The sequence below is a fragment of the Globicephala melas genome, chromosome 13, assembly GCF_963455315.2.
Source record: "Globicephala melas chromosome 13, mGloMel1.2, whole genome shotgun sequence".
In the NCBI taxonomy this organism is placed as follows: domain Eukaryota; kingdom Metazoa; phylum Chordata; class Mammalia; order Artiodactyla; family Delphinidae; genus Globicephala; species Globicephala melas.
This window is the reverse complement of record NC_083326.1, coordinates 63183078-63192007: the sequence shown is the minus strand read 5'-3', so window position 1 is coordinate 63192007 and position 8930 is coordinate 63183078.

Below are 8930 nucleotides of genomic sequence, written 5' to 3'. Positions count from 1 at the left end.
TCTAAGAAGCAATAATTAAACTGAGAACTGACTTCTCAAACTATAGAAGCCAGAACACAGAAGAATCATATCTTCAAAGTGGGAAAGTAAAATAACTGCTAACCTAGATTTTATATCCAGCAAAAAATTCCTTTAGGAATGAAAGGGAAATTATGACATTTGCAGACAAATGAGATCTGAGAAAATCCATTACTGGTAGACTTTAACCAAAGGAAATACTAATGGATTTTCTTTAGACAAAAATAAAATGATTTCTAATTGGAAGATCAGAGATGTAGGAAGAATAAAATTCAACAAGAAGAGTGTGTTGGTAAATCTAAATGAAAGTCGACTGTGTAACACAAAAATAACAATGCCTTCAAGGATTAAAAACATATCAGGGCTTCCCTGGTGGTGCAGTGGTTAAGAGTCCGCCTGCTGATGCAGGGGACATGGGTTCATGCCCCGGTCCGGGAAGATCCCACATGCTGCGGAGTGGCTGGGCCCGTGAGCCATGGCTGCTGAGCCTGCGCGTCCGGAGTCTCTGCTCCGCAATGGGAGAGGCCACGACAGTGAGAGGCCTGCGTACCGCAAAAAAAAAAAAAAAAAAAAAAAAAATCAGAATTAAAATATATGAAAACTATAGTGTGTAAGTCGGGGTGGAATAAATTGATTTAAGGTATTCTAATATCAAAACCCAAGCATCGTCTGAGAAAAGGGTGCACAAAGGCTAGATTTGTAGTACATTGAATTATCGATCCTACGTCTTAATCCCCTGCAGCGGTTTGTTCATCCACCCTCTTGCTGTGGCTTTGTGATGAGCTAAGGGGACCCCTTCACCCCTTGGGTCCCGGCATGGCCCTGGGACTCGCTTTGGTGGACTGAGTGTTAGCATCATGATACCAGCAAAGGTTTCAAATGCCCTGCGCTGTCTGGCTTGCACTTCAGCACTTGCGCTGTGTCCGTGAGTACAAGTCCCCAGTACCCACTGCATTTCCAGCCTGAAGTTCAGATTGGAGCACGTGGAGAAGACCTGGGCCCAATCTGAAGCCTTGGCACAAGATTAGCCAAGTTCATCCAAACCCCAACCAACCCACAAGTGAGTGAGGGAAAAAAAGTAACTGTGGTTATAAGCCACAGATGTTGAGGCTGTTTAATACGTAGCATTATTGTGGTAAGGAAGTTAGTACCCAGAAACAATGTACTTCCATAACAAATATGGGGCATTGCTTTGGGACCGGGTGGTGGGTAGTAAGAAACTGTTATATGAAAGAAAGAGAGAAAGAGAGAAAGAGAGAAAGAGAGAGAGAGAGAGAGAGAGAGAGAGAGAGAGAGAGAGAGAGAGAAAGAAAAGAAAAGGAAGGAAGGAAAAGAAAGAAAGAAAGAAAAACTGTTATACAACCCTGAGAAAATGTATGATTGACAAAATTACCTGTGGTAAATGTTATGGGTTGAATTGTGTCCACCCCAATTTCATGTGTTGAAGTCCTAACTTCTAGTATCTCAGAATGTGACTGTATATGAAGACAGGGTCTTTAAAGAGGTGATTAAGTTAAATTAGGTCATTAGGGTGGGGTCCTGCTCCATATAAGAGGAGGAGATTAGGACACAGACACAGAGGAAGCACCATGTGAGGACACAGCGGGGAGATGGTCATCTCCAAGCCAAGGAGAGAGGCCTCAGGAGAGAGAACCCTGCTGAGACTTTGATCTTGGAGTTCTAGCCTCCAGAGCTGTGAGAAAATAAACTCATTCTTAAACCACCCAGTCTGTGGTATCCCTAGTGGCAGCCCTAGTAAACTACAGTAAACCTACAGTAACTTGTAAGAAAGAAAATATATCTAATGAACATAAGGCATCACTGGGTGAGGAGAATGAGGCAAGTACTGAAACCATGAACTCTTGCCTCTAGCTTCACTCTGTAAGGCATGCCCTTAGAAAGGAACAGATCCATCTGCAATTTAGAAGCCCTGGAGAGAGTGCAAAAGTTGCAGCATTGGAAAATGAAACTATTTCCAAATAATCAAATGTGAGCCTCTCGGGAAGATATCCATATCCAAAACTCAGCCAGCAGGACAAGGATCAGGGTAAACGGCGACTCAAGGCATAGCTGTACACACTTTGTTGGGGTGGCCTCTGGTAGAGCCTTTCGGTGGGATAAGAGCACTGCCATACCTCAGTGTGGTTCTGTAGAAGCCTGCCCTGCTCAAAGTAAACTCAGAGGCATGTTGTGAAAAGAATTTGGGTTGTGATTTTCGGCACGTGAAGTTGATTCATGACTGTGGCACAGGAATCCAGAAGGGAAACCCACCGCTGTGGTCTGAATGCCTGTGTCCCCCCAAAGTTCATCAACACGATGGTGTGGGAGGTGGGGCTTTTGGGAGGTCATGAGGTCATAAGGGTGGAGCCTGGGTGAAAGGTGTTAGTGCCCTAATAAAAGAGGCCTCAGAAGGCTCCCTTATCCCTTCTACCCTGTGAGGACACAGCCAGAGTTTGGCAGTCTACAGCCCGAGAGAGAGCCTTCACCAGAACCCAACAATGCTGGCACCCTGGCTTCCAGCCTCCAGAAACGTGAGAAATAAATCTCTGTGGTTTATAAGCCACCCAGTCTGTGGGCATTTTGTTATAGCCTCCCAAACAGTCTAAGACACCCAGAAAGTTTTTGAGAGAGTGGTGTTGGCAAAAGCATCACCCAGACTAGACTGAAAGGCAATGATTCTGTTTGAGATGAAACAGATGACTGGGCCCTGAGCTCTCTGCTGGCCGAGGGTACAGAGAGAGCTGACCAAACACTGCAAGGTCATGTTCCTTCATGTGTCTTCAGAAACGGCAAAGGAGAATGATGGAAGGGAGTGTCCTCCTGGAGCAGATGAATAAATTGTAGTTTGATCACACAACAGAATGCTGTAAACAATGCAAGTAAATGATCTAAAACTCTACACCATATTATGGAGGAATCACACAGAATGTTGAATAAAAGAAATCAGACCTAAAAGAGTACATATTGTAGGACGCCACACAAAATAGGCAAAACTAATTTATGTGTAAAAGGATAGGGTGGCACATGTGCTTAGTGGGTTTTGTGACTGGGAATGAGAAGAGGGGGCTTTAGGGATGTTGTTACTGTTCTGTTTCTTTTTTTTTTTTTCTGCGGTACGAGGGTCTCTCACTGCCGTGGCCTCTCCCGTTGTGGAGCACAGGCTCCGGACGCGCAGGCTCAGCGGCCATGGCTCATGGGCCCAGCCGCTCCGCGGCACGTGGGATCCTCCCGGACCGGGGGACGAACTCACGTCCCCTGCATCGGCAGGCAGACTCCCAACCACTGCGCCACCAGAAAAGCCCTACTGTTCTGTTTCTTGATCTGAGTGTTGATTATATTAGTAAGTTTGGTTCGTGAATTGTCACTGAGTTATTCAGTTGTATTATTTGTGGTTTTGTAACAGATTTCCCCAAAACTAAGCACCTGAAAATAACAAGTATGGATTAACGGACAGTTCTGAGAGTCAGGAGCCTGGGATCTGTCATGAGGTTGCAGTTAAACTGCCAGCAGGGCCTGAGTCATCTGGAGGCTCAACAGGACCCTCGAATTCGCTTCCAGGTTCACTTGTGTGGGGTCTGCAGCCTGTTCCTCCATGGCTGTTGGCTGAAAGCCTGCTTCTCTGCATGGGCCCCTCCATGTAGTGCCCAGTGTCCCTGCCACATGGCAGCCATCTTTCCCCAGAGCGAGTGATGAAAGGAGATGGAGATGAAGAGGAAGGAGAAAGGCCCAGTGTCTTTCATAACCGGGTGTCAGAGGGACGGGTTACTTCTGCCTTATTATATTCACAGAAAGTGAGTTACTAAGAAGGGCTGGGAGGGACTTCCCTGGTGGTCCAGTGGTAAAGGATCTGCCTTCCAATGCAGGGGACGTGGGTTCAATCCATGGTCAGGAAACTAAGATCCCACATACTGCGGGGCATCTAAGCCTGCGTGCCACAACTACTGAGCCCACGTGCCTCAATGAGAGTGCCCTTGTGCCACAAACTACAGAGCCCACATGCCCTGGAGCACCACAACTACAGAGAGAAAACCCACTTGCCACAACTAGAGAGAAGCCCGTGTGCCGCAACGAAGACCTGACGCAGCCAAAAAAATAAAATAAATAAATATTTTAAAAATATATACATTAAAAAAAAAAAAGGAAAGAAAAAGAAGGGCTGGGAAGTTGAGGTCCAGTTCTTGAAAGGAGGAGCTATATCAGTCAGCTCGGGCTGCCATAGCAAAATACCACAGACTGGGTGGGTGGCTGAAACAACAGATATTTATTTCTTATAGTTCTGGAGGCTGGAAGTCCAGGATCAAGGTTCCAGCTGACTGGGTTCTTGGTGAAAACCCTCTTCTACTGCTCACAGATGGCTGTCCTGCTATGTCCTCACATGGCAGACAGAGCGAGAGAGGGAGTGCTGTCTGGTCTCTGCTTACAAGGGCACCAAGGTCATCATGAGGACCTCACCCTCATGACCTCATCTAAATCTAATCACCTTCCAAGGGTTCCCATGGCCCAATATGGAATTGTTTCACGTGGTCATGGAGTCTGGGAAGTCCCAAGAGCTTTAGTCTGAAGATCTGATGGGGTAAGTTCCAGTTGGGTCCTAAGGCACGAGGAGACTGATGTCCCAGCTTAAGACTGTCAGGCAGAGAGAGTAAATTCTTTCTTGTTCAGTTTTTTGTTTTATTCAGGCTTTTAGTTGATAGGATGAGGCCCTCCCACACTGTGGAGGGCAATTTGCTTTGGCCCACCAATTCAAATGGTAACCCCATTTAGAAACACCCTGCAGACACACCCAAAATAATGTTTAATCAGATACCTGGATGCCTTGTGACCCAGTCAAACTGATGCATAAAATTAACCATCACAAGTAAAAAGGAATTTGTGGACATATTTTAAAAACCACTATAACATGTTCATATGTATCTTTATATATATAAATTTAAAATTTGTTGAGCAAACTAGAAATCAATAATGGAAAGATAACGGACATCGCCAAACACTTGGGAAATAACATATTTCTAAATAATCAATGGGGGAAAGACAAAGGCTCAAGGGAAATTTAAAAAATATATTGAACTGAACAAAAATGAAAACATTAAAAAAATTTGTGGTTTGCAGCCAAAGCAGTGTTGAGAGGAAAACTTATAGCAGTAAATACTTACATTAGAAAAGAGGGAGTGATGTCAGCAACATGGCTAAATATGACAACACTCATTTGTGTGCCCCCCCAACAATAACAATTTGGCACCCATCCATCCATGCCCAAATGATACTTTGTGGGAACTGTAGGACCCTGCATCATATACCAATGGACGCAGGAGGAGTCTTGCACAGCAGTGCACCAGGTAATAGGCAAAAGACCTTGGTTCTGGCTGTGGACCCTTCAGTGGCCTGAGAACTGGCTCTAGCCCCTCTCATCCAGGAGCCCCTGGAGAACACTGTCTTACACAATCACTCACAGATGAGAGAGTCTTCGTGGAAGTCTGGATTTCCAGCAGAGTAGCTCTAGCACAGCACTGGAGAAAAAAAAAAAAAAAGAGTTTGGATGCATTGGAGAGGGTAAGAGGACAGCTCAACTTACCCACATCACTGCTTCCCCAAGGTGGCACAGCTTAGGGCCAAGAGAGATCTTCCCTGCCCATGATTTCTCCTGCAGGGAAAAGTGAGAGTGTAGAGGGAGTGCCTGGCTTCCCCAACTGTGCAGATGCTGCCAAAGAGGCCTGTTTCTCCCCCACCGCCTCCAGAGTACTGAATCATGGCCTGTGTGACTGGGGAGCTGGGAAGAGGCTGGGGGAGCAGCAGATAGGACTCTTTGAGGGCACTGAAAGTATGTGAACTTTATTAACCATATCACAGACTCCATCAAGAAGCTGCCTATGAGCTGCTAGGTATGCCTCACCCACAAATTCTCCCAACTGGTTCATGGCACCCCCAGCACTCTGCATGCCTCATCTACACCCCCATCCTGTGGCTGGCTCCCTGTGTGTGCTCCCAATGACAATGGCAAGAGAGAGCTTTGGCAGACAACTACTGGGCATGCACAGAAAGCCAGCCCAAATCTGCAGGCCAGAGAGAGACATAAACGTGAGTTTTACTGCCACACTTGGGAAAGAAAAAGGGAGGCTATCAGCACCCAGCCTGGTGTGTCGCTGGATTGAGAGAAGGTGTACAAGCTTAAGAATTCTGCCACAAGAGGGAGCAAAGAGTGTGGAGCAGATGTATCCATAGAAGGTCTGAGAAAGCCTCAGAATCACTAGCAGGGCTGATAAAAGGTATTTTTCTCCTGAAGGGAGCTAGTAAAGATTGGAAGAGGTGACTGCTACTTCAAATGCAAAGACATCAGTGCAAAAACTTCAAGAAACATGAAGAATCAAGGAAACATGACACCCCAATGGATCATAATAATCTACCAGTAACCAATCCCAAAATATGGAGATCTGAGGTTTACCCAATAAAGAATTCAAAATAGCTGTTTTAAGGAAGTTCAGTGAGCTATGAGAAAACACAAAGACAATTCAATGAAACCAGGAAAACAATACACAAACAAAATGACAAGGTAGCAAAGAGAAAGAAGTCATAAAAGTGACCAAACAGAAACTCTGGAGCTGAAGAATTCAGTTATTGAAATGAAAAATGAAACAGAGAGCACCAACAGCAGCATGGATCAAGCAGAAGAAACAATCTGTGGATTAGAAGACAGGAACTTTGAAAGTATCCAGTCAGAGGAGAACAAAGAAGAAAGAATGAAAAGAGTGAAGGAAGCCTACCTGATATATGAGATAGCATCAAGAGAAACAATATGTGAATTATTGGAGTCCCAGAAGGAGAAGAAAAGCATAAGGGGGTAGAAAGTTTACTTAAAGAAATAATGGCTGAGACTGACCCAAATCTGGGGAGAGATTTAGATATGCTAGTTAATGAAGGTCATAGGTCACCAAACAAATTCAGTGATATATTCTCCAAAACACATTATAATTAAACTATCAAAAATCAAAGATAAAGAGAATCTTAAAAGCAGCAAGCAAAAAGAAGCTTGTAACTTACAAGGGAACCCCCATAAGGCTATCAGTGGATTTCTCAGCAGAAACCTAACAGGCCAAAAGAAAGTGGGATAATATATTCCCTGATATATTCAAGTGCTGAAAGGGGAAAAAAAGGCCAACCAAGAATTCTATATCTGGCAAAGTTGTCCTTTAGATATGATGGAAAGATGAAGATGTTGGGACTTCCCTGGTGGTGCAGTGGCTAAGGATCCACCTGCCAATGGAGGGGACACAGGTTCAAGCCCTGGTCTGGGAAGATCCCACATGCCACGGAGCAACTAAGCCCGTGTGCCACAACTACTGAGCCTGTGCTCTAGAGCCCACATGCCACAACTACTGAAGCCCGCATGCCTAGAGCCCATGCTCTGCAACAAGAGAAGCCACCACAATGAGAAGCCTGCCTGCCACAACGAAGAGTAGCCCCTGTTCACCGCAACTAGAGAAAGCCCACGCGCAGCGATGAAGACCCAACGCAGCCAAAAATAAATAAATAAAATAAATAAATTAAAAAAAAAAGAAAGATAAAGATGTTCCTAGACAAACAAAAGCTGAGGGAGTTCATCACCACTAGACCTGCCTTACAAGAAATGATGAAAGGAGTTCTTCAAGCTGAAATTAAAGGATACTGATTAGCAACATGAAAACATTTGAAACTGTACAGCACACTGGTAAAGTATACAGTCAAATTCAGAATACTCTAATACTGTAATACAGTTGTGTGTTAACCAGTTAACTCTAGTATAAAGGTTAAAGGACAAGAGTATTAAAATTACTATAGTTAAAATAATTAGTTAATGAGTACACTGTCTAAAAAGAAGTAAATTGTGACATCAAAAATATTAAAGGAGGGCAGTAAAAGGGTAGAGTTTTTGGATGTGATCAAAGTTCAGTTGTTATCAGCATCAAAATAGACTGTTATATCTGTTAAATGTTTTATGTAAGCCTCATGGTAACCACAACAGAAAAACCTATTGTAGATTCACACAAGATAAAGAGAGGAGAATCAATGCATATCACTAAGGAAAATTATCAATTTACAAAGAAAGGCAAGAGAGAGAGAAAGGAACAAGGGAATTACAAAAAAGGCAGAAAGCAATGAATAAGATAGCATTACCTATAATTACCTAAAAATTCCTATTACCTAGTAAGTCCTTACATATCAATAACTACTCTAAATGCAAATGGATTAGATTCTCCAATCAAAAGGCATAGAGTGGCTAGAAGGATTAAGCAAATACTAACAGATCTGCAGAGAGAAATAGACAACAATAAAATAATAGTAGGAGATTTAAATACCCTACTTTCAACAATGGCTACAGCATTCAGATAGAAAAGCAATAAGGAAATGTTAGACCTGAAATATAGTTTTAAATGGACTTAGCAGACATATACAGAACATTCCATCAAATAGGAGCAGTATACACATTCTTAAGTGCACACAGAATGTTCGCCAAGATAGATCATATGACAAGTCAAAAAACAAGTCTCAGCACATTTAAGAAGATTGAAATCATACCAAGTATCTTTTCTGATCACAATGGCATAAAACTAGAAGTCAGTAGTAGGAGGAAAGTTAGAAAATTTACAAATATGTGGAAATTAAACAACACACTCCTGAACAACCAGTGGGTCAAGAGGGTTGCCAATTTCGTTGATCTTTCAGAAGGATTATACCTAAACATAATAAAGGCCACAAATGATAAGCCCATAGTCAACATCAAATTCAATGGTAAAAGGTTGAAAGCTTTTTCTCTAAGATCAGAAACAAGACAAGGGTGCCTACTTTCACCACTCCTATTCAACATAGTACTGGAAGTCCTAGCCAGAGTAATCGGGCAAGAAAAAGAAAGAAAAGCCCTCCAAATTGGAAAGGAATAA